General features: G+C 47.5%; 1 protein-coding gene across 5 annotated transcripts in view; it reads left to right on the top strand.

The window, feature by feature from the left end:
• TAOK3 (TAO kinase 3) overlaps positions 1 to 23,019 on the top strand; it is a 498,025-nt gene that overhangs the window by 138,289 nt on the left and 336,717 nt on the right. The window contains exon 1 of one of the 5 annotated variants that reach the window (XM_063964321.1): positions 10,374 to 10,395. The exons of the other annotated variants lie outside the window; for them this stretch is intronic. The gene's annotated coding sequence lies outside the window, so the exon portion shown is untranslated. Of the gene's footprint in view, positions 1 to 10,373; positions 10,396 to 23,019 lie in introns of those variants that run through there. 5 annotated transcript variants of the gene reach the window in all.

Consider the following 23,019-nt stretch of genomic DNA (forward strand, 5'->3'; position numbering starts at 1 on the left):
GGGATGTGTTGCAGGGGGCTGCATCTCTTGCAAAAGGGGTGCAGTTGATGATAGAGGCTATTAGGGATGTGTTGAATATTGCTGATACAACACCTGAGCAGGTTGAGGAGGCTTACTTCACTGAAAATAAGAAAGCCTCGCTAACCTTCCCTGTGTCAAAGGAATTAAATGCTATTTTTGAAAAGGCTTGGGAAAACCCGGATAAAAAATTCCAGATACCTAAAAGGGTTCTGGTAGCGTTTCCTTTCCCAGTAGAGCGGGGGTGGGGAACCTTTGGCCCTCCGGCTGCTGTTGAACTACACATCCCAGCATGCCCTGCAACAGTTTTAGCATGGCCAAATAGCAAAACTGTAGCAAGGCATGCTGGTATGTGTAGTTCAACAACAGCTGGAGGGCCAAAGGTTCCCCATCCCTGCAGTAGAGGATAGGAAAAAATGTGAAAACCCGCCTATTGTTGACGCGTCAGTATCCAGACTCTCAAAAAAGGTGGTTTTACCTGTTCCAGGATCAACTGCCTTGAAAGAGTCGTCTGATCGTAAAATTGATAATACGCTCATATCAATGTACACGGCTTCTGGGGCGATCCTACGTCTCACTATTGCCAGTGCTTGGATTGCCAAAGCTATAGCAAAGTGGTCAGGCACGTTACTTGAGGACTTGGATACAATGGAGAAATGTGATGTTGAATTGTTTTTACGTAACATTCAGGATTCGGCTGGATTTCTGGTAGAATCCATGAAAGACCTGGGTTCCATGGCTGCGGGGATTTCCTCCATTTCGGTATCAGCTCGTCGAGGACTGTGGTTGCGCCAGTGGTCTGCCGACGCGGAATCCAGGAAAAGTGTGGAGACCCTACCCTACACAGGTCAGGCTCTCTTTGGGAAAGCGTTAGATGCGTGGATCTCCACGGCTCTGGCTGGTAAGTCACCCTTTCTTCCCTCAGCTACACCTGCTCCGAAGAAACCCTTTTCTTCAGTTACATTACAGCCCTTTCGGTCTAACAAGCCCACAAAGTCCAAGCCGTCCAACACCTTCTTCCGGGGAGGTCGGCCCAAGTTCAAGAAACCTGCGGCTTCAGGTTCCAAGGAACAGAAACCTGCTTCAGGTACACCAAAGTCCTCTGCATCACAGTGGACTGCATGCCTCGGAGGTGGGGCCGGTGGGAGCGAGACTCAGACATTTCTGTCATGTCTAGGTGTCCTCTGGCCTGGACCCCTGGGTGCAAGAGATTGTGTCCCAGGGGTACAGGCTGGAATTCCAAAATCTTCCTCCTCACCGATTTTTCAGATCAGTCTTGCCAGCTCTGTCCTGCAAGAAGCCGTCCAGAAGTTGGTGGAGGCACAGGTTATTGTACCAGTACCTCCTCATATGCCAAACAAAGGTTACTATTCGAACCTTTTCGTGGTACCGAAACCGGATAGTTCGGTCAGGCCCATTCTAAACTTAAAAACACTAAACCCCTTTCTGAGGGAGTTCAAGTTCAAAATGGAGTCTCTAAGGGCAGTGATATCGGGTCTGGAGGGGGGGGGGGGGGGAATTCCTAGTATCCCTGGATATCAAGGATGCGTACTCCACATTCCGATTTGGCTGCCGCATCAAGCTTATCTTCGATTCGCATTGTTGGACTGTCACTTTCCAGGCCCTCCCATTCGGGCTCTCCACGGCACCGAGGGTATTCACCAATGTGATGGCGGAAATTATGATTCTCCTCCGCAGACAGGGGGTGAACATAATTCTGTATCTGGACGATCTGCTGATGAAAACCTCGTCCAAGGAAAAGCTGTTACGGTCCATAACACTCTCGACCCAGCTTCTCAGGGAACATGGTTGGATCCTGAATCTTCCAAAATCACAATTGGAACCAACCAGGAGGTTGTCCTTTCTGGGAATGATCCTCGACACGGAGGTGCAAAGGGTGTTTCTCCCAGAGGAAAAGGCGTTGGTGATTCAAACGATGGTCCGGGATGTCCTGAAGCCAGCCCGGGTGTCAGTTCATCAGTGCATTCGCCTTCTGGGGAAGATGGTGGCCTCTTACGAGGCTCTGCAGTACGGGAGGTTTCACGCTCTGTCCTTCCAACTGGATCTCCTGGACAAGTGGTCGGGATCCCATCTACAAATGCACCAGAGAATACGTCTGTTGACAAGAGCCAGGATTTCACTCCTCTGGTGGCTGCAATTGCTTCACCTTCTGGAGGGCCGCATGTTCGGGATTCAGGACTGGATCCTGCTAACCACAGATGCAAGTCACCGGGGCTGGGGCACAGTCACTCAAGGGGAAACCTTCCAAGGAAGGTGGTCAAGTCTGTAAGCCAGCCTGCCGATAAACATTCTGGAACTAAGAGCTGTCTACAACTGTCTTCTCCAAGCGGCCCATCTTCTGAGAAATCGGGCCATTCAAGTGCAGTCGGACAATGTGACAATGGTGGCTTACATAAACCGACAGGGCGGAACGAAGAGCAGAGCTGCAATGTCAGAGGTAACAAGAATCATCCTCTGGACAGAAATGCACGCGTTGGCGCTGTCGGCAATCTTCATTCCGGGAGTAGACAACTGGGAAGCGGACTTCTTCAGCAGACACTGTATCCATCCAGGGGAGTGGGGTCTCCATCTGGAGGTGTTCAAGGAAGTAACAGATCTTTGGGGCGTACCCCAGATCGACATGATGGCCTCTTGTCTCAACAAGAAGCTACGGCGGTATTGTTCCAGGTCGAGGGACCCGCAAGCAGTGGCGGTGGACGCCCTAGTGACTTCGTGGGTGTTCCAGTCTGTGTACATGTTTCCTCCACTTCGACTCATCCCAAAAGTTCTAAACCTCATGAGAACAAGGGTTGAAGCGATCCTTATTGCTCCGGACTGGCCAAGAAGGTTTTCGTACGCGGATCTACTGCAAGAAGAGCCGAGTCTTCTTCCTTTTTGGGAGGACCTGCTGCAGCAGGGTCGTTCGCCTATCAAGACCTACAGCGGCTACGTTTGACGGCATGGAGGGTGAACGTCTGATACTAGCTCGGAAGGGCATTCCAAACAAGGTTATTCCTACCCTGATACAGGCTAGGAAAGGAGTTAACGTCTAAACATTACCATCATATTTGGAAAAAATATGTATCTTGGTGTGAGTCCAAGAAATTTCCTGCGGTGGAGTTTCAACTGGGACAGTTTCTCCTATTCCTACAAGCTGGTGTGGTTATTGGCCTGAGGTTGGGATCTGTGAAGGTCCAGATTTCGGCCCTATCCATTTTCTTCCAAAGAAAATTGTCTGCCCTCCCTGAGGTTCAGACCTTTTTGAAGGGAGTTCTGCACATCCAATCTCCCTTTATGCCGCCTACGGCGCCTTGGAACCTTAACGTGGTGTTGCAGTTCCTCCAATCGGACTGGTTCGAGACTCTACAGGAGGTTGAGGTAATTTCTTACGTCGAAGGCTGTCACGTTGTTGGCTTTAGCCTCTGCTAGACGTGTCGAAGTTGGGAGCTTTGTCCTGTAAAAGTTTATTCCGAAGGTTGTGTCGGCATTTCATTTCAACCAACCTATTGTAGTGCCAGTGGCTACTGACGCCTCAATTTCATCAAAGTCCTTGTATGTTGTAAGGGCTTTGAAAATCTATGTGAAGAGGACTGCTCGTCACAGGAAACCGGACTCTGTTTGTCCTGTATGATCCCAAGAAAATTGGGTGTCCTGCTTCTAAGCAGATGATCTCTCGCTGGATCAGGTTTACTATCCAGCATGCGTATTCTATGGCAGGCCTGCCGTGTCCTACGTCTGTCAAGGCTCACTCTACTCGTAAGGTGGGGTCTTCCTGGGCGGCTGCTCGGGGTGTCTCGGCGTTACAACTTTGCCGAGCTGCAACTTGGTCTGGGTCGAACACGTTTGCAAAGTTCTACAAGTTCGATACTTTGACTGAACTTCAGATAATCAGAGGCCAATCAGTTTTGCAGGATCCTCCGCGCTCTCCCTCCCGTTCTGGGAGCTTTGGTACATCCCCATGGTACTAATGTGGACCCCATCATCCTCTAGGACGGAAGAGAAAATAGGATTTTGGTTACCTACCGGTAAATCCTTTTCTCGTAGTCCATAGAGGATGCTGGGCACCGCCCAGCGCTTCGTTTTCCTGCTATTGTTATCTGGTTCAGTACAACTTTGTTTTTAGTTAAGTACTGCATTGTTACTTGGTAAGTAATGTTTTCAGTGGTTGCTGAGTTTTCAGGCTAAGTTAGCCTGATGTGCCTTGTATGTGTGAGCTGGTATGAATCTTGCCACTATCTGTGTTAAATCCTTCTCTCGAAGATGTCCGTCTCCTCGGGCACAGTTTTTAAACGGAGTCTGGTAGGAGGGGCATAGAGGGAGGAGCCAGCCCACACTCTTAAACTTTTAAAGTGCCAATGGCTCCTGGTGGACCTGTCTATACCCCATGGTACTAATGTGGACCCCAGCATCCTCTACGGACTACGAGAAAAGGATTTACTGGTAGGTAACCAAAATTCCATTTTTACAAAACGGAGAGGAGACTGGCTACATGGGAGACTCAGTCTGCTATCCTACTCAGCAGTTTTGGTAGTAACTGCTTTTTAAGATATAAGTAGTTATGGTAGACTTACCGTCGATAATTCCTATTTCTCTTACGTCCTAGTGGATACTGGGGTTTTGTACTTTAGTACCATGGGGTGTAGATCGGGTCCACTGGAGCCAGGCAATTTAAAATGTTTATTGCGTGCTGGCTCCTCCCCTCTATGCCACTCCTATCAGACTCTGTTTAGAAAAATGTGCCTGAGGAGCCGTATGCGCTTCTCTGGCGCTCCGGAGATGTTTCTTTTAGGTTTATTATTTTCGGGTAGTTCTGGTTGGCAACCAGACTACCTGCTTCATGGGACTTAGAGGGGGGACCAAACCAACCTCTTGAGGATTAATGGTTCGTAATCTCAGTTGACAGGACACTGAGCTCCTGAGGTGCTGATCACACTCCATTAGTGTGTGTGTGCCCACGCCGGCAGCTAGCCGCCACCCTCTAACAGATGCCAAAGATCCAGGTGCTGTGAGTGTAACACAAGGGTCCCGGTTGGCGGGTCCCCGATGCAGTGTTGGCGGCAAGTCACGCGGTGGTCATGGGCCCGGGGCTGCGGTGCCCGCCGCGGACAAATTTTCTCTGGGCTACAAGCCCCACAGTTCTCACTGTACTTAAGGCTTTATGTGGTCTGTATATGGATGTATAATGTTATTTTTAATATTGCCAGTATAAAATCACTGTCAGGGACCGTGAGCCATTACAGGGGGTGGGGCTTCCCGAAGCAGGAACAGAGACGGGAAGGCGCCATTTCCTGCTGCTGCGGATCTTCAGGCTGCATGAACGCTGCTCCTCCAGGGACCCACACTGTTACAGACTATAAACAGGTACCAGGGGGTCATATAAGGGGGGAGCATGCCAGCGGTAGCGCCGCTGCACTCATATCAGATCATATCCGGTCAGACACATACTTTCACACTTTGTGCTGCTGTGTTTCTGTGTGCTGGTGTCCGCTCCTCAGTGTCACTCCAGGGGCTCTCTGTGGAGGTGTTACTCAGTGGGCTAAGCTGTATTACGGTTGTCCAAAATGTCTGTGGACTTGGTTATGTGAACTGCTTGTAACTCAACCCCCTCTTCAACGGGGTCACTCATGTGTGAACAATGTTCTTTGTCACCACAGGGACACAGTTCACAGGCACCTGACTGGCTAGATAGCTTCAAAAGTATGATTCAGAATGTAAATTCAGAATTGGTGGCTGCTAAAAGAGAGAGACAGGTGCTAAGACAATCTATTGATTGTGTGGTTAAGGCTGCAGATGCCAAGAAGGCTTATCATCAGCCCCCTCTAGTGGTATCCCATAAATGCTCACTGCTTTAGGTATTCCGGCTGGTTAGAGTCAGAATCAGACTGTATGTGGATGATGATGATATGGATGAGGACAGCTCTCTGTCCCCTGGAGTGGACGCTCTCATCTTTGATATTAGAGAGGTCCTCCACATACCAGATCAGGAGGCGGAACCAGATGAGCCGTGTCTTACAGTGGCGTCCGGGAGGTCCGGTTAGGCAATTCCTTGCTTTAAAAAAAATTATATTCCTAAGCTTAACTGTGAGAATGTTGAAACTCTGTGTGAGCATATAAGGAAGAATTTTACTGTTTTTTTAAGTGGCTTTTTATAAATAAATGTATTACGTTTTTACTTTGAGTTTGCTGGATTGCACATTCACATATTAAGGGTGCAAGAAGATATCACGTTCTAGAAGATATTACATTGGTTATATATTTGCTGAATAAGAACGGCGCTGAGAGTTTTTAAAAAACATTTTTTTTTTCGCCTTTCAGGTAGGTGCTCGCCTTCAACATTTCACCCACGTGTGGGCGGAGTCCTGCTTGGATCCTTGGGGGAGGGACCTCATTTCCCAAGGATTCCGGTTGGAATTCCAGACACTCCCTCCTCACAGGTTTTTCAAATCGGGCTTACCAGCTTTACCCGCAGCAGGAGTTGCCTTGCAAGAGGCTATTCAGAAGCTTTTGCAGCCTGTACCTCCTCAGTTACGCAACTGGGGTTTATACTCCAGTCTTTTTGTCGTACCCAAACCAGACTGTTCGGTGCGCCCCATCTCAAACTTGAAGTATCTAAACCCGTCACAGCGGGTATTAAAATTCAAGATGTAGCCCTGCGGGCGGTGGTGTCTGCGCTGGAGGAGGAGGAGTTTATGGTATCTCTGGATGTCAAGGATGCTTACCTACACATTCCCATGTGGCCCCCCTCTACAGGCTAACCTCAGGTTCGCCATATTGATCGACTATTTCCAGTTTCAGGCCTTACACTTTGGATTATCCACAGCTCAGAGGGTTTTCACCAAGGTCATGGTGGACATTGTGCTGCAGCTGCGCATGATGGGAGTGAACATAGTCCCCTACTTGGACGATCTCCTAATAAAGGCTTTGTCCATGGAGCGTCTACTGGACAGCATCAATCTGACGACTCGACTACTGATGGATCATGGGTGGATCCTAAATTTTCAGAAGTCTCACCTGGAACCGACCCAACGTCTTCAGTTCCTGGGAATGATACTGGATACTGTGTCTCAAAAGGTGTTTGTGGTCTCCTATGCAGTCTTATTATAGGACTAGTTATTTTTATGTTAGGACTAGTTAAATTAACTATAATGCGTGCCTACGCACCATAACGCTGAATATCTTTATCCAACAGGAATTTATCTAATCCATTCTTAAAGGTGTTGACTGTGTCCGCAGTTACTACTCTCTCAGGCAGGGAATTTCAAACACGTATTGTCCTTACTATGAAAAAACCTTTTCGCCTCGATGTGCGGAAACTCCTCTCCTCTAACCTAAGCGAGTGACCACGTGGCCTCTGTGTTGTTCTTATAGAAAACGGGTCCCTCCCAAGCTCTGTGTATTGACCCCTTATATATTTGTAGATGTTGATCATGTCCCCTCTTAGTCTCCTCTTTTCCAATGTAAACATGCCTAGCCTTGCAAGCCTTTCCTCGTATTCCAGCGTCTCCATGCCCTTGATTAGTTTGGTCGCCCGCCTCTGAGCCTTCTCTAGCTCCAGGATATCCTTTTTGTAATATGGTGCCCAAAATTGCACACAGTATTCAAGATGTGGCCTCACTTGCATCAGGAAGTGACGTCCCCGCAGTCCCGGATTTCTCTCTTATGGTGGATACAGGTTCCTCACCTGGTAGAGGGCAGGAGTTTTAATATACACCCGTGGATTTTACTGACAACGGATGCCAGCCTCCAGGGTTGGGGGGCTGTGACCCAAGGGGCCCAGTTCCAGGGGATTTGGTCACGACAGGAATCTGCCTAACCAATAAATATCCTGGAACTCAGGGAAGTTTACAATGCTCTTCTGCAGGCTTCTCATCTCCTGAAGGATCAGGCGATCCAGATTCAGTCAGACAATGCCACGGCAGTGGCGTACATCACCCGACAAGGGCGAACAAGAAGCAGAACGGCGATGAGAGATGTGTCGAAGATTCTCCTCTGGACGGAGGCGAACGTGAGAGTGGACAACTGGGAAGCGGACTTCCTCTGCAGGCACGACCTCCATCCGGGGAAATGGGGCCTACATCCCAAGGTGTTTCAACAGTCAATTCACCGTTAGGGCTGTCCAAAGATAGATCTGATAGCTTCTCGACTCAACAAGAAGCTATGCCGTTACTGTTCCAGAACGAGGGATCTGCAGGCTGTTGCAGCGTACGCGCTGATGACAACGTGGATGTACCAGTTTGTGTACCTGTTCCCTCCGCTACCGCTAATCCCAAGGGGGGGTCTCAAAAGACTAAGAAGGGTAAGCGTTCAGGCAATTCTAATTGCCCCAGATTGGCCTTGACTGGTGTGGTACTCGGACCTCCTGACCATGTCTTTGGAGGATCCCTGGCCTCTACCGCTCCAAGAAGATCATCTTCAGCAAGGTCCGTTCATCTATCCAGACTTACAGCAGCTACGTTTGATGGCTTGGAAGTTGAGAGGGATATTCTAGCAAAGAAAGGTCTCCGCTCTCAGGTTATTTCCACCATGATCCAGTCCAGGAAGATGGTTACGTCAAAACACTATCATCGTATCTGGAAAAAGTATGTTTCCTGGTGTGAAAGTAGAAAGGTTTCTCCTGTGGAGTTTAAACTGGGTCATTTTCTGCTTTTCCTACAAGTGGGAGTGGATATGGGCCTACGTCTAGGCTCCATTAAAGTCCAGATTTTGGCGCTCTCTATTTTGTTCCAGAAACTCCAATCGGATTAGTTTGAACCCTTACATAGGGTGGAGTTTAAATCTCTCACCTGGAAGATGGTGATGTTATTGGCATTGGCGTCTGCCAGACGTTTCTCTAAACTAGGGGCCTTATCCTGTAAAAGCCCTTACTTGCTTTTTCATGAAGACAGAGCAGAACTTCGGAGCCGTCCTCAGATTTTGCCTAAAGTGGTGTCTGCCTTTCATGTGAACCAGCCTATTGTGGTTCCAGTGTTATCTGACGCTTCTGTGGGCCCTGGGTCCTTGGATGTGGTCAGGGTTCTGAAGATTTATGTCTAAAAGACGGCCCGTCATCGGAAATCTGACTCGCTGTTTGTCCTTTATGATGCCTCCAAGATTGGTCAGCCAGCTTCTAAGCAATCTATTGCTCGTTGTCTCAGGTTGACCATTCAACAGGCCTATACTTCGGCGGCTCTGCCCTTGCCGACGTCTATTCAGGCCCACTCGACGAGGTTGGTGGGGTCTTCCTGGGCGGCTGCCTGGGGTGTCTCGGCTCTACAAGTGTGCCGAGCTGCAACTTGGTCTGGTTTGAACACGTTTGTTAAATTCTGTAGGTTCGATACCTTGGCCAAGGATGACCTACAGTTTGGTCAGGCGGTTTTGCAGGGGTCTCGGCACTCTCCCACCCGTTTGGGAGCTTTGGGACTTCCCCATGGTACTAAAGTACAAGACCCCAGTATCCACTAGGACGTAAAAGAAAATAGGAATTTAATACCTACCGGTAATTCCTTTTCTCCTAGCCCGTAGTGGATACTGGGCACCCTGCTTACCTGTGTAAGTATTTGGTTGCTGTCCTCTTCTGTTGTTGGGATAGCTGTGCTAACCTGGTTAGTTTGGTGTTGCTATTCTCTGTTCTGGTTAGCACCCTCCTTTCATTTATGGTTGTGTGTTGGCTTATTGTCTCACCACTGTTTTGTTCTTCTCTCAGATTATGTCCGTCTTCTCGGGCACAGTTTCATAGACTGAGTCTGATAGGAGGGGCATAGATGGGAGGAGCCAGCACACACATGCACACACTAAAAGTTTTTAAAGTGCCAGGCTCCAGTGAACCCAATCTATACCCCATGGTACTAAAGTACAAGACCCCAGTATCCACTTCGGACTATGAGAAAAGGAATTACCGGTAGGTATTAAGTTCCTATTTACTCCAAAGTCCACAGTATCCGCAGGATATACCTTGGTATATTAGGTAGCGACAGCGGATTGGCACCAATAATCAAAGCTTTTCAGACTCCCAGGATGCAACGGGCCAGTCTCCTATATCCCTGCTTCCTGGCTCAGGCAATTCAATTGTTTTCCCAAAGCTCAAGGCAGGAGCTAAATGGAGAGCCCTAATCAGGCGGGAAGAACATACACACCCTTCCATACAAGAAGGAAGATGTTAGTAAGTATAAGGATCCTCAAATCTGGTGCTTCAGGGTGGGATCCCTGTGGATACTGTGGACTTCGGAGAAATAGTTATTGACTGGTAAGTCTACCATAACTACTTATTTCTCCTGCAGGGTCCACGGTAGTATACACAGCATATACCTTGGGACGTCCCAAAGCAGAATTTAATGGAGTTGATGCTCCTGATTGGATAGGAGAATCCTTCGCCCGAAAGCAGCATCCTGAGAGGCCAAGGTATCAAAGGCATAATGTCTAATGAATGTGTTAATGGAAGACCATGTGGCTGCCCTGCATATCTGTTCAGCTGAGGCACCACGTTGTGCTGCCCATGAAGGACCTACCTTACGAGTAGAGTGGGCAGAGACATTAGCCAGGATAGGGAGATAAGCTTGAGAATATGCTTCCGAAATAGTCATCCGAAGCCACCTCGCCAGTGTTTGCTTGTCAGCAGGCCTTGCTGTCTTGTGAAATCCGTAGAGACCAAAGAGAGTGTCTGACTTTCTGATGGCACAGGTATGATCGACGTAGATCCTTAAAGCATGAACTACGTCCAATGATGTATCTACCACCAGAGAGGTCCGGTCCATGAAAAACCGAAACAACATTCTCTTCGTTAAGGTGGCACTTAGAAAACACCTTAGGAAGATATCCAGATTTAGTTGGGAAAACTGCTATATCTGGATGAAATATCAGAAAAGGAGGGTGACATATTAACACCACTAAATCTGAGACTCTTCTTGTTGAAGCAATTGCCACTAGAAAGAGAGCTTTTGCTGTCAAGCATTTCAGATCCACTTTATGCAGTCGTTCAAATGGGGCGACTTGAAGCGCCCTTAGGACTATTTCTAGATCCCAAGGGGTTGTAGGGGGAACAAAAGGAGGTTGAATGTGAAGCATTCCTTGAAAAAAAGCGCAAACATCCTGTAGGTTAGCAATTTTTTTTTTTTTTTTTTAACCATACAATTAGTGCCAGATCTCTTGAAACTCTGAAAGACCTCGGGTCATAATTTCTGGCAGTGCACCTTTGAATAAAAGCATGCCATATCCGGTATTAAATGCGAGCCGAGAATGGTTTCCTTGCTCTAAGCAATGTTTGAATTACCTGTTGTGAAAAGGGAAAGCGGCCTCACACTAAACCCTGGAGCCTATGATCCCTGAGGCCTAGCGCCTGAGGTGGCAGCCGTGCCAGCGACTGTTCGGTAGTCTCCTCCCGAAACAGTACGGCTTTGTCTAGCATCTTAATCCGCTAAGTGGAACAGACGCCTTACCTTCTCCCCTAGGTCCGGCCACAGCCTGGAAACTTCAGTCTGGACTTGCTAGTACATTCTTGCTGAAACAGCATTGTGCACGTGTGTAAACGTTGCTGCGACCCAGCAGAGAGTTGTTGGAGCGACTCTTTCTAAGGTGCGTATAAGACGCTTTTTAGAAAAATCACTTAAAGATGTAAGGCTATAAAAATAAAATAATAAAAAGCTTATGGCTGCAAAATTCAGCAGCCCCATGACCATGGTCCGGCTCCTGCCGCATTAAACAAAAACTGAATTGCCTGAGCCAATAGGTGGGGATATAGGGGACTGGCCCGTTGCATCCTGAAAGTCTGAAAAGCTTTGATCGTTGGTGCCAATCCGCTGTTGCTATCTATTATCCCAAGGTATATCCTGTGGATACTACTGTGGACCCTGCAGGAGAAAATGCTTTTTGTAGCAGGGAAGACCGCTGCGCATGTGCACATTGCCTGTATCATTAGTACATCCAGTAATTAATCTTGAAGGAAAGGACATAGCCAGAGGAACGTGAGTCTAATAGAAACACAGAATTTGGTGGCAGATAAGAACCACTTGGCCCATCTAGTCTGCCCCCCCCCCCCTTTTTTTTTACCATATTTTTATCTCAAACCTTATTTGATCCTTGTTTCTTTCTAAGGATATCCTTATGTCTATCCCATTCATGTTTAAATTGCTCTACTGTCTTAGCCTCTACCACCTCTGATGGGAGGCTATTCCACTAGTCCACTACCCTTTCTGTGAAGTAATTTTTCCTCAAATTTCCCCTGAACCTCCCCCCTCCAGTCTTAATGCATATCCTTGTGTCCTATTGCTTCTCTTCATTTGGAGAATGTTTCCCTCCTGGACTTTGTTAAAACCCTTGATATATTTGAAAGTTTCTATCATGTCTCCCCTTTCCCTTCTCTGCTCCAAACTATACATACTGAATTTTTTTTTGTCTTTCTGGGTATGTTTTGTGATGTAGGCAATGCACCATTTTAGTTGCCCTTCTTTGTACAGTCTCTAATGTATTAATATCCTTTTGAAGATACGGCCTCCAGAATTGAACACAGTATTCTAGATGAGGCTGTACCAATGACCTATACAGTGGCATCATTACTTCTTTCTTTCTGCTGCTGATTCCTCTCCCAATGCAGCCAAGCATCTGAGTAGCCTTCCTCATTGCTTTGTTACATTGCTTACCTCCCTTTAAGCCACATGAAATAGGGACTCCTAGATTCATTTCCTACTACTTGGTAGTTTCCAGTATAGTGCCATTAATACTATATTTAGCCTTTGGATTTTTGAGACCCAAGTGCATGATTTTGCATTTTTTGGCTTTAAACTGTAATTGCCAGACTCTTGACCATTCCTCTAGTCCAGTGGTTCTCAAACTCGGTCCTCAGGACCCCACACAGTGCATGTTTTGCAGGTAACCCAGCAAGTGCACAGGTGTATTCATTATTCACTGACACACATTAAAAGGTCCGCAGGTGGAGCTAATTATTTCACTTGTGATTCTGTGAGGAGACCTGCAAAACATGCACTGTGTGGGGTCCTGAGGACCGAGTTTGAGAACCTGTGCTCTAGTCTATCTAGATCCTCATTCATTTGTTTTACCCCACCTGGTGTGTCTACCCTGTTGCATAACTTTGTGTAATCTGCAAAAAGTCATACTTTCCCTTTAATGCCATTTTCAGTGTCATCAATAAAGATATTAAAAAGTACTGGTCCAAGTACAGATCCCTGGGGTAATCCACTGGTAACACTTCCCTCCTGTGAATGCACTCCATTTATCACAACTCTCTGTTTTCTATCCTGCAACCAAGATCTTATCCATTCAATAATCCTAGTATCCAATCCCAAGATTCCATGTTTATTTAGCAGTCTGCAATGTGTAACAGTGTCAAAAACCTTACTAAAGTCTAGATGAGCTGTATCCACCTTTATCCATCACCTTTGTCACACAGTCAAAAAAGTCTCTAAGATTTGTTTGACATGATTTCCCCCCAGTGAATCCATGCTGTTTGGGATCCTGTAAATTGCTGGATTTGAGATCTACAACTTTCTTTTAAGAGTGTTTCCATCAATTTCCCTATTACTGATGTAAGACTCACTGGTCTGTAGTTGTTTGCCTCTTCCTTGCTTCCACTTTTGTGCAGTGGGACTATGTTCTCTCTTTTCCAGTCCTCTGGAATTACTCCTGTAGCTAATGACTGGTTGAATAGTTCTGTCAATGGTGCTACCAGAGCCTTTTGTTCTTTTAGTCTCCTTGGATGTATCCCATCTGGCCCCATAGATTTGTCCACTTTCAGCTTTGAGAGTTCTGTTAGGACCTTCTCCTCTGTAATTGTACTTGTTTCATTTTCCTGAATATCCCTGCAACTTAACTGTGGCCCCTTCTCCTCTCTTTCAGTAGTGAATACTGAGCGAAAATAATTAAGATGATCTGCTATTACATTGTCTCCCTCAACAAGACTCACAGTCTTTGTCTTTAGTTTTATTATTCCGCCTTTTGTTTTTCTCCTTTCGTTTATATACCTAAAAAAGTTTTGCCTCCTTTACCCACTGACTGCGCAATTTTCTCCTCAGCTTGTGCCTTTGTTCAGCTGATTACTTTCTTAGTCTCCTTCTGTCTAACAAGATATATCTCTTTGCCTTCATTATTTTGTGTCTGCTTATATTTCCTAAAAGCAATCTTTTTTGCTTTCACAATATTTGCTACTACTTTCGCAACCACACTGGCTTCCTTTTCCTTGTGTTTTTCCTAACACTTTTGATACAAAGGTAAGTTGCCTTTAATATTGCACTTTTTAATGTTTCCCACCTCTCCTGCACTGCTTCCAAGTTCCTCCACTCTGCCGAAGAATCGCTTACACATTTTCCAATCCCTGCAAAATCAGCCTTCTTAAAATCCAACACCTTTAGTTTTTGTATGGAATGAGACAGTCTCTGTCTTTATGCTGAACCATACTGCTTGATGATCACTGGATCCCAGGTTTGCACCCACTTTAAAGGGCCCCATACATGCGACATGTTGGACGCTCATGTCGCATAAGATATCCCTCGAACCGCCCGGCAGCCTCCCGGGCGGCAGGATTGCATATGATGTATCTTATGCGATCCCAGCCGTGCCTGCGGGAACCGACATACCACGAGTGCAGCACTAACGATCTAGGGGCTCCAATCCGATGCCCATGGAACCGCGCATCGGGTCGAATGTAAAACACGTCGAATTTACCACTTTTCATCCGATTTATCGGCATTATCGTTGTAGTGTGTGGGGCCCTTTACATCTGATATTCTGTCTCCATTTGTAAGTATTAAGTCTAATATTGCTTCTTTCCGAGTGGTCTCTCTCGACAATTGGTGGAGGGATGCTCTCTGAAGGGAATTTAAAATGTCCCTACTTCTAGTGAAACTAGCAACAGACACATCCCATTTTATATCATGAACATTAAAGTCTCCCATGATTATTACCTCTCCTTTTAATGCCATTTTAGTTATGTCCTGCAAGTCTAATAGTAAGAGACATGATCTTATATAGCCGTTCATTGATGTGGATACACTGAAATGGAGTATGGTCCCAAAAGTAGATTGCAATATAGTTAGCATGTAGAACTAGTAGATCTAGATTTACACTAAAAGATAGGGGATTATTTTCAAAAAGCTTTATATATTTTCAGGATTATTTTGAAGTCCAGTATTGCAGTAATGCTTTAGTATCCAGAGCCCTCAGAAAGATGTCCAGGATAAGGTAATCAGATTATACCTACTCAGTGATCGCGCTGAGCCCCAAAAAAAGTGGGTCCCAGGGACCCCTCACTTTTAAAAATTGGGGTCCTACCGGTCTTTTTCTGGGTCCCATCAGAATGAAGGTTCTTTTTAATCTTAATCTTGTTTGGACACTACAAAAGTGTTGCAAGGTGGGGAAATGGGGTGACAATGCTGCTGGGCTGTGTAGCATACAGGACACCCTGCACCAGAGGTGTAACTAGACATTTTGGTGCCCTTAGGCAGAAAGGGAATTGGTGTTCCACCTCCCAGATCGCAAAGTATAGGAAATGCGCGCCTCAGGCGCGCTGCAAAAATTTAGGGGCGTGGCTTCACGGGGAAGGGGCATGACCACATAATAGTGCCAATTCACATTACACCACACAGTAGTGCCGCTTATACACATTGCACCAGGTAGAACCTCCTATGCACACTGCGCCAGGTAGAGCACGTCATACACATTGCGCCAGGTAGAGCACGTCATACACATTGCGCCAGGTAGAGCACGTTATACACATTGCGCCAGGTAGAGCACGTTATACACATTGCGCCAGGTAGAGCACGTCATACACATTGCGCCAGGTAGAGCACGTTATACACATTGCGCCAGGTAGAGCACGTTATACACATTGCGCCAGGTAGAGCACGTCATACACATTGCGCCAGGTAGAGCACGTTATACACATTGCACCAGGTAGAGCACGTTATACACATTGCGCCAGGTAGAGCACGTTATACACATTGCGCCAGGTAGAGCACGTTATACACATTGCGCCAGGTAGAGCACGTCATACACATTGCGCCAGGTAGAGCACGTCATACACATTGCGCCAGGTAGAGCACGTTATACACATTGCGCCAGGTAGAGCACGTCATACACATTGCGCCAGGTAGAGCACGTCATACACATTGCGCCAGGTAGAGCACGTTATACACATTGCGCCAGGTAGAGCACGTTATACACATTGCGCCAGGTAGAGCACGTTATACATATTGCGCCAGGTAGAGCACGTCATACACATTGCGCCAGGTAGAGCACGTTATACACATTGCGCCAGGTAGAGCACGTTATACTCATTGTGCCAGGCAGAGCACGTTATACACAATGCGCCAGGTAGAGCACGTTACACACATTGCACCAGGTAGAACACGTTATTATACACATTGAGCCAGGTAGAGCATGTTATACACAATGTGCCAGGTAGAGCACATTATACACATTGCGCCTGGTAGAGAACGTTATACACATTGCACCAGGTAGAACACGTTATTATACACATTGAGCCAGGTAGAGCATGTTATACACATTGCGCCTGGTAGAGAACGTTATACACATTGCACCAGGAAGAACACTTAGACACATTGCACCAGGTAGAGCGCGTTATACACAATGCGCTAAGTAGAGCACGTTATACACAATGCACCCGGTAGAGCACGTTATACACATTGCACCAGGTAGAGCACCGAGGCACATTGCAGTAACCAGATTGCAGTGTGATAATCTAGTGACTACTGTACATAAGATGAGAATGCTTACATATAATAGTGAAATGTATATGCTGTATTTGTATCCATCAATCTTTTTTAAAGTGATGCTGGAACGGGAACTGGGCACATGTACCTCTACCAACATAAGACAATAAGACACCAGTAATAACATTATGTGACACGGACAGGTTTCCTTATAAACACTGTCTATGTGTAAGCATAGAAAATTGGGCAAAGGTTTCTTAATGAAGTGAATGTTACAGTATCCCACTCCCTCACTCGGGCAGAGCACCGTGTACTGTGCCATGTCTGGACACCCGCCAGCCCCAATCACCTGTTTTAAACGTGAGCTGAGGTTCATTCTTGGACCCAAACTCCTGGATCAGGACCACGAATATGACCCCGCTTGTGTTCTGGATGCCAAAGACGGACCCATTGCACCACATGGCGGAGAGCATGACCAGCCATCCCCAGCCACCTTCCGGGTGTACAAACTCTGTGCTGGTCTCCGGGTCCCCTGCTCCTCCAGCAGCAGTGATCTTCTCCCCATCTCCCGGCACGGAGTTCCACTCCCCCCCATTCTCTTGCTTCTCCTCATCAGTGATGAGGGGTGCGCTCTCCTCTGCTGCAGCACTGTCGTCCCCCGCCGGCTCCTCTTCTTCTGCTGCCGGGACATTGGTGGGTAGCCCTTCCTTACTCTGCATCCTGTCATCTCTGCACTAATGACACTATATTAGCGGGGAGGAGGTGGAGATGAGCGGGGCCAGTCTGTCAGCGCTGCAGCACAGATTCATCCATGTGCTGGTGGCGGAGCCCATGTCTGCGGGGAGGAGGATTCAAAGCGGGCGGACTGGCGGGAGACGCTGCAGGGCTGATTGGCTGGAGACTACAGGAGGTGATTGGTTGAGGAAACAGCCAGTCACCTCCTGCGTCCCGCTGACTGGCTGGCGCGATCTCAGAGATTCAGATGAGCGCGTCCATCTGCTAAATGTCCCGGAGTATTTGCTGCTGCGGAGCGCGTCCCCGGGGACCCTCCCATTTTAGATAAGTGAGTCCCTAGACATCAAAAGCGGGTAAAATACGCGCTATAGCGCGTTTTGCGATCACTGCCTACTGAGATGTATAGTCCTAAGGCAAAAGGGAATTTAATATGTGAAACTTCTTTGGACAGAATTGCTTCTTCAGCCAGAACAATGGCAATCTCTGTGGTGGCTAAAAGAACTCTTTGGTTACATCCCTCGACAGTAGAGGGGATGCGGTCAATATGCCGGCTGACGGGATCCCGACACCCGTCAGAATCCCTATGCCGTAACTCCAAAAACGTCAGGAGACCAACGCCGGAATCCAAACAGGCGATATCCTGACCATAGTAAGTAAGCTGTGCCGTTTAGGGCCGAGGCGGAGGTAGTTAGGTTTAGGAGCCACCTGAGAGTGTTAGAGCTAGGCTTGCGTGGGGGGATAGAGGTTATGGTTAGGTTAGGCTGCAGGGAGGTGATTAGGGTTAGGCACCCCTGGGGGAGGGGAGCCTTCAGCTGTGGGGGATGGAAGGTTGAGTTTAGGCAGCGGGGAGGGGGACTTAGGTATAGGTACCTCTGCAGGGGATTAGGCACTAAGGAAGAAGGTTAGGGTTAGGCTGCGGGAAGGGAGGGTTAAGGGGTAGGGGACAGGGAGTAACCCCCCTAACTCACCCCTGTCGGAATTGCTGTTGTCTGGATCTCAGTGTTGGTATTATGACTGTCAGCATCCCGTTCACCGGGATTACATACTGAATCCCTATAGAGATACAGTACAAATATAAATTGACTATTCTTAAATATGATGCGACCATTCCTTTCAGAAAGAAATTACACTAATACAAATATCAATCCACCAATTCATGGCAACCATTAAGTTATGACGAAAAGTTATTAGCCTTGAAGACCAAATTGTTTTTCAACATACAAGACAGTCTTTTCAAGCGTCACACAGAACAAAAAAAATGCAGGTGCGCACTCTAAGGACATTGGTAATCAGAACAATTATATTAAACGCTGCAGTTTAACATGGAGTAAAATTTGGGTTTTTGGAATAATTTTTGGCCAAAAATATTGTCTGGCCTTCTACGGCCAGGTGACCTCATCAGATGGGTCCCTAACATTCCTAAGGTTCCAGTCCAAAGCATGCGACCCCCGGGCTAACACATACCAACCGCTCCAACGCTTCACTCTAGTGAGAAGAAGCAGTTAAAGTGTTAGACGATGTTACATTAATAAGTAGCAGCTATGTGCTAAAAGCATTACATAGGTGATAAGTAATAATTATGGTGTTAGAGTTGCATTAGTAAAAAGACTTTTCAAGCATTCTAGATTAAAAAAAGAGAAGAAAAAGAAGAGTAGAAACCCACAATGCCTATTGTCAGGATCAGTCCCCACCAAGACCAGTGTGTGGGCAGGATTTTGTAATAATTAGACAGATGTATACATTCCATCATGGATTTTTGCGTTTTATAGATTACAAGAACTGTCAAAAGGATATAATTTCTCTTACGTCCTAGAGGATGCTGGGGACTCCGTAAGGACCATGGGGTATAGACGGGCTCCGCAGGAGACATGGGCACTATAAAGAACTTTAGAATGAGTGTGCACTGGCTCCTCCCTCTATGCCCCTCCTCCAGACCTCAGTTAGATCCTGTGCCCAGAGGAGACTGGGTGCATTACAGGGGAGCTCTCCTGAGTTTCTCTGAAAAAGAATTTTGTTAGGTTTTTATTTTCAGGGAGCACTGCTGGCAACAGGCTCCCTGCATCTTGGGACTGAGGAGAGAGAAGCAGACCTACTTAAATGTTAGGCTCTGCTTCTTAGGCTACTGGACACCATTAGCTCCAGAGGGTCGGAACGCAGGTCTCACCCTCGCCGTTCGTCCCGGAGCCGCGCCGCCGTCCTCTTCGCAGAGCCGGAAGATAGAAGCCGGGTGAGTATAAGAAGAAAGAAGACTTCAAAGGTGGCAGAAGACTTCTGATCTTCTCTGAAGCGCCATTGCTCCCACACACAACACACACTGCAGGCACGGATGGGTGCAGGGCGCAGGGGGGGCGCCCTGGGCAGCAATAAAAAACCTCTAGGACTGGCTAAAAGGCATATATAAGCTGAGGTGGCAATATATATCAAATCCCCCGCCAGTATTAAACAAATTGAGCGGGACCGAAGCCCGCCGCTGAGGGGGCGGAGCTTGATCCCACAGCACTAACCAGCGCCATTTTTCTCCACAGCACATGCAGAGAAGCTGGCTCCCCGAACTCTCCCCTGCTGAACACGGTGACACAGGGCAAAAAAGATAAGATAATCTTATAAAAGCGCTGTTATCTGGGAACTTTGTTTCCAGTGTCAGTTGGCGCTGGGTGTGTGCTGGCATACTCTCTCTCTGTCTCTCCAAAGGGCCTTATTGGGCAACTGTCTCCATATAAATATATCCCTGTGTGTGTGGGGGTGTCGGTACGCGTGTGTCGGCATGTCTGAAGCGGAAGGCTCATCTAAGTAGGAGGTGGAGCAGATGGTTGTGGTGTCTCCGTCTGCAACGCCGACACCTGATTGGTTGGACATGTGGAATGTTTTAAATGCAAATGTGACTTTGTTACATAAGAGATTAGACAAAGCAGAGTCCAGGGATAATACAGGGAGTCAATCAATGGCTTTGACTGTGTCACAAGGCCCTTCAGGCTCTCATAAACGTCCCCAATCCCAAATAGCAGACACTGATACCGACACGGATTCTGACTCCAGTGTCGACTACGATGATACGAGGTTACACCCAAGGGTGGCCAAAATAATTCATTATATGATTATTGCAATAAAAGATGTTTTGCATATCACAGATGACCCCTCTGTCCCTGACACGGGGGTACACATGTTTAAGGAAAAGAAACCTGAGGTAACCTTTCCCCCATCTCATGAGCTGAATGCGTTATTTTAAAAGGCTTGGGAATCTCCAGACAAGAAACTGCAGATTCCCAAAAGAATTCGTATCCTTTCCCTGCACAGGACAGGGTACGGTGGGAGTCCTCGCCCAGGGTGGACAAGGCTTTAACGCGCTTATCCAAGAAGGTGGCGCTACAGTCTCCAGACACGGCAGCCCTCAAGGATCCTGCTGATCGCAGACAGGAAACGACTTTAAAATCAATATATACGCATACAGGTGCTTTACTCAGACCGGCGATAGCATCGTCGTGGGTTTGTAGCGCTGTTGCAGCTTAGACAGATACCTTGTCAGCTGATATTGATACCCTAGATAGGGATACCATTTTATTGACCTTAGGTCACATTAAAGACGCAGTCTTGTATATGAGAGACGCTCAGAGAGACGTTGGGCTGCTAGGTTCGAGAGCCAACGCCATAGCCATTTCTGCTAGGAGAGCACTGTGGACCCGCCAATGGACGGGTGATGCCGATTCAAAAAGGCATATGGAAGTTTTGCCTTACAAGGGTGACGTTTTATTTGGGGAAGGTCTCACTGACCTGGTTTCCATAGCTACCGCGGGTAAATCTACCTTTTTGCCTTATGTTCCCCCACAGCAAAAGAAAACACCACAATATTAAATGCAGTCCTTTCGGTCGCATAAGTCCAGAAGAGGTCGGGGATCTTCCTTCCTCGCCAGAGGTAAGGGTAGAGGGAAAAGAATGCCTGCTACGGCTAGTTCCCAGGAGCAGAAGTCCTCCCCGGCTTCTACTAAATCCACCGCATGACGCTGGGGCTCCACTGAGGGAGTCCGCGCCGGTGGGGGCACGTCTTCGATTTTTCAGCCACGTCTGGGTTCAGTCGGACGTGGATCCATGGGTGATGGAAATTGTATCCCAAGGCTACAAGCTGGAATTCGAAGACGTGCCTCCTCGCCAATTCTTCAAATCGGCTTTACCAGCTACTCCCCCAGAGAGGGGGATAGTTTTAGCTGCAATTCAAAAGCTATGTCAACAGCAAGTGATTATCAAGGTTCCCCTAATTCAGCAGGGAAAGGGGTACTATTCAACCCTGTTTGTGGTCCCGAAACCGGATGGCTCGGTCAGACCCATTCTAAACTTAAAATCCTTAAACCTGTACTTAAAGAGGTTCAAGTTCAAGATGGAATCGCTCAGGGCGGTAATCTCAAGCCTGGAAGGGGGGGATTTTATGGTGTCACTAGACATAAAGGATGCATACCTTCACGTTCCCATATATCCTTCTCATCAGGCATACCTGAGATTCGCTGTACAGGACTGTCATTACCAGTTTCAGATGTTGCCGTTTGGGCTTTCCACGGCCCCGAGGATTTTCACCAAGGTAATGGCGGATATGATGGTGCTCCTGCGCAGGCAGTGAGTCACAATTATCCCATACTTGGACGATCTCCTGATAAAAGCGAGATCAAAGGAACAGTTGCAGAAAAACGTGTCGCTCTCCCTGAGAGTGCTGCAACAACATGGCTGGATTCTAAATCTACCAAAGTCACAGTTGGTTCCTACGACTCGGCTGTCGTTCTTAGGCATGATTCTGGACACAGAACAAAAGAGGGTTTTTCTCCTGATGGAAAAAGCCCAGGAGCTCCAGAACATGGTCAGAGACCTGTTAAAACCGACGAGAGTGTCAGTATATCAATGCACTCGAGTACTGGGGAAAATGGTGACGACCTACGAGGCCATCCCCTTCGGCAGGTTTCATGCGAGGACTTTTCAGTGGAACCTTCTGGACAAGTGGTCCGGGGTCCCATCTTCAAATACATCAGAAAATAACCCTGTCCCCCAGGGCCAGGGTGTCTCTTCTGTGGTGGCTGCAGAGTGCTCACCTTCAAGAGGGTCGCAGGTTCGGCATTCAAGACTGGGTTTCTTGTGACCACGGACGCGAGCCTCCGAGGATGGGGAGCAGTCACACTGGGAAGGAACTTTCAGGGACTATGGTCAAGCCAAGAGGCTTGTCTACACATCAACATACTGGAATTAAGGGCCATATACAACGGCCTTCGACAAGCGGAAAATCTTCTTCGCGACTACCGGTTCTGATTCAATCAGACAACATCACAGCTGTGGCTCATGTAAACCGCCAAGGCGGGACAAGTAGCAGAGTGGCAATGGCGGAAGCCACCAGGATTCTGCGCTGGGCAGAAAATCACGTAAGCGCTCTGTTAGCGGTATTCATTCCGGGAGTGGACAACTGGGAAGCAGCCTTCCTCAGCAGACACGATCTCCATCCAGGAGAGTGGGGACTTCATCAAGAAGTTTTTGCAGAGATAACAAGTCTTTGGGGACTTCCTCAAATAGACATGATGGCGTCAAGCCTCAACAAGAAGCTTCGGAGGTATTGTTCCAGGTCAAGGAACCCTCAGGCAGT

The sequence above is a fragment of the Pseudophryne corroboree genome, chromosome 1, assembly GCF_028390025.1.
Source record: "Pseudophryne corroboree isolate aPseCor3 chromosome 1, aPseCor3.hap2, whole genome shotgun sequence".
Lineage (NCBI taxonomy): Eukaryota > Metazoa > Chordata > Amphibia > Anura > Myobatrachidae > Pseudophryne > Pseudophryne corroboree.